This window comes from Euprymna scolopes, chromosome 4, assembly GCF_053919585.1.
Source record: "Euprymna scolopes isolate OS-2025 chromosome 4, ASM5391958v1, whole genome shotgun sequence".
Classification (NCBI taxonomy): Eukaryota; Metazoa; Mollusca; class Cephalopoda; order Sepiida; family Sepiolidae; genus Euprymna; species Euprymna scolopes.
The window spans coordinates 175,056,871-175,060,273 of record NC_136485.1 but is presented as its reverse complement, the minus strand read 5'-3'; positions in this window follow the sequence as shown (position 1 = coordinate 175,060,273).

The following is a 3,403-nucleotide window of genomic DNA, read 5'->3' as shown; positions in this document are numbered from 1 at the left end:
TCACGTGACGAGTTTGAAATCATAAAATAAACCTAAACGCAGATTGCGTATGTATTATTATAGAATCGATCTTCTATTGATTATTATATATTATGAGGAATAATTTATCCGGTGAACTAATTCGTAAAAGAAAAGAAAAACTAATGATGAATAATAATGATAATGTCGTCCATCAAATTCCGTCTATGTTTGTTTACAATATCACGTCAGCTGATATTTGGGTTTGACGATGAATGCCCTGGAAAAGTTACTTCTGATTAATGTTTAGTCTTAAAATATGCAAACTAAGAAATTATTGGCGTCGATTTTAAATAGTACCTTTTCTATATCTCCAAATAACAATAAATCTGTTTTTTTAAGAAGAAATGATTTTCTGAGATTTTATTACCTTTGGCCGGTGTAACGTAAAATATTCCCCTGTAAAAATTATTTTTTTATCTATAAGATAGAAAGGACTATTTTTAAGATCGGATTCCTTCGATTTTCGATACTTATCGGATGAATTTCTGTACAAAACATATCTAAGAGCACTGACATACATATAAACTAGCTTTGTGTGAAATTTGTAAAAGATAGGCTCAGCCGTTTCGGAACCTATAAGAAAGTAACTCTCACACACACACACAAAGTGATTTTTATATAAGGAAAGTATAGATGTAGATTGTGAACACCATTATATTTTGTAATTATTTTGTTACGCCAAGACTTCTACCACAGGTCTTTACCCAGGCAACGTCGCGAAAACGAAAATAATGCATTATAATAAAATGATGATTGAATTTCATAGACAAGATTGTTGGCTCTGTTTGACTTCGCAAATGGAACGAGAGTGGCAAGCAAGATATGGTCAATTCTGATTCATATATTCTCAGATAATGTGATTCTCACCTCTTTTCCTATGTTAAGACTGGATTTACTGTTTGGTGGATGATATCAACATGTACTGTCCCAGGAGGCTTCATTTAAAACAAGACTGTAGTATCCGTGGGTATTTCTTGTGTTTGGATAAAAAGCGACATCAGAAGAGGGCAGCTCGGTCTGTTCGAGCACACTTCTTCTCCCAACGTGTGGTGAACTTGTGGAACCAGCTGCCGGAAGATTTCATATCTGCAGAGTCACTCAATACCTTCAAAGCCAGACATAACAAACATTGGACGAATCACCTGCTTCGCTTTGACTACAAATCTAGAAACGATGTGTATTGAGAGACTGTAATCTCAGGTGTATAGGTCTGTGTTCCTTCTCACCGTATATTGTATTGTATGTATTTTATTGTATTGTGTATCTAATTATCCAGCTAACTAGACATAAAAAAAACGGAATTCAAGAAGAGGAGACAATCCTGACTATAATCTTTCTGTTCATGCTGGAAACCATTTTTGAAACCAAATTTTTTCTCTATTATGAACTAATTATTAGAAAAAAAAAACAATAGCTGTAGCGTATAGCATATAAATGAACGAATGTTTTAAGTACTAACGTATCACCGCTTATCAAGACTTAAAGCCATTCGAGGATAATGTTTAATAAGTTTATCAGTTTTACGGTTAGATAATTTCATAATGCTGACCGAAACTGGGATGCATTAGATTATTTAAGAGGATAGTTCAACAATAATTTCTTTAAAAGATCCATGTTTTAGTCAGCTTGAAAGCAGCACCGTGGTATTGTGTTCTACAGAGAAGTAGATCTCGAAAAGAAAATTTGTTCATGGAAGTTTCGTTTAGTTTTGGGTAGACAAGGGGAAATGAAATTATTTATAGTGGTTGTTGGTTGACTAGTTTTTATTGTGAATGATTTACTGAGGGAACAATAGATTGGAGCTCAGTCGAGCACATAGTAAAATAATGAGAGAGAAAAGAAATGCTAACAACCTCTCTTCTATGAGAAAAAAACTCTATGAAAGAGAAAAGTGCATCACTACTAGCTTTTGAAGTTGATTTTGTGCTCTGTAAAGGCAGAAAAGAATGCCCTGAGCAGCCCCTCCCCCCACACAAATACAGTAACAGTACCCCACCTAAGGCGTATTTTACTCTTACACAACTAAAGGATTGCGTCAGGAGTGAAACTTTCTGGAGCGATAGAATGATTTAACCATTTTTCTACATCATCAACATCTATATTAGAAACGGATTTGATGTAAGCCTTCCATTGATTCATATCTTCCATAAGTTTTATAAGTTACTAGCTAAAGATAATTGGCGTTGCCCGGGATACAATGAAATCATTGTAGAGTCTAATTTTTAAGTTTACACATTTAAAAATATCATATTTAAAAAATATAACATTTTAGCTTTAACGTAGACAATTTATATTATATTATTCAATTAAAAATATGAGTTGTGTCCTTGGTAATTGGCATTTTTTTGAGTGATTTTTATAAACTAGCCGTTTTAAAAACCAGCAAAAGTTATATCCGTTGATTTCGAATGAGTGCTAGATGTCACATTAATAGTTGAATATGATTAAATTTTTGTCCCTGTTTGTACTAAATATTAACCTCTATGAATACATATGAATTGAACGAACGCTATAATAGTTAGTTCGTTGCACTTAGTCATAACAAAGATACATACAAAATTTCAGCCAGATCGGTTCAGTAGTTCCCAAGAAAAAGTGAAACAGGCGCACAGCTAAACAGACTAAGATAAATATAATATAGATGCTTCATATAATCAGTTGTCTGGGCCAGATTATCTATCTATCTATCTATCTATCTATCTATCTATCTATCCATCTATCCATCTATCTATCTATCTATCTATCTATCTATCTATCTATCTATCTACACTTCTCTACTATTTATCAAAAACTAATTTATGTCTGGCAGTGTTCTTAGATATGTTTTGTACAGAAATTCATCCGATAGGTATCGAAAATCGAAAAAAAAAAAATTCGATCTTAACATTGTCTCTCTCCTGTTATAGATAATGTTATGGGGGTAAATCGTAATAAAACGAAGGAACACAGGATTTGTAGGAACGAAACATGTATTCACATATATTACAGGCAAAGATCGGTTGGGAACACCATTCCTCAACTGTGGGCGTTTGCACACGACCTGCTTCATCGCGTACCAATCTCAGACTGCCGGGCACCGGTATCGATACCGAAAGTGACGTCACTAGAGGAAATGACGTCATGAGGTAGTCCATTAATCCCCCTGGAGGGGCGTCTCTAACAGATAAACAAGAATTTTACAGGGGAATATTTTACGTTATACCGGCCGGTGTAACGTAAAATATTCCCCTGTAAAAATTATTTCATTTTTATTTATAACAAAAGAAAGACTATGTTTAAGATCGTAAAGCCCAAATATAAGCTGACGTGATATTTTAAACAAACGTAGATGGAATTAATCAATTGCTTGAATTGGAGTTTTAAGGGACCAGAGTTATCTATA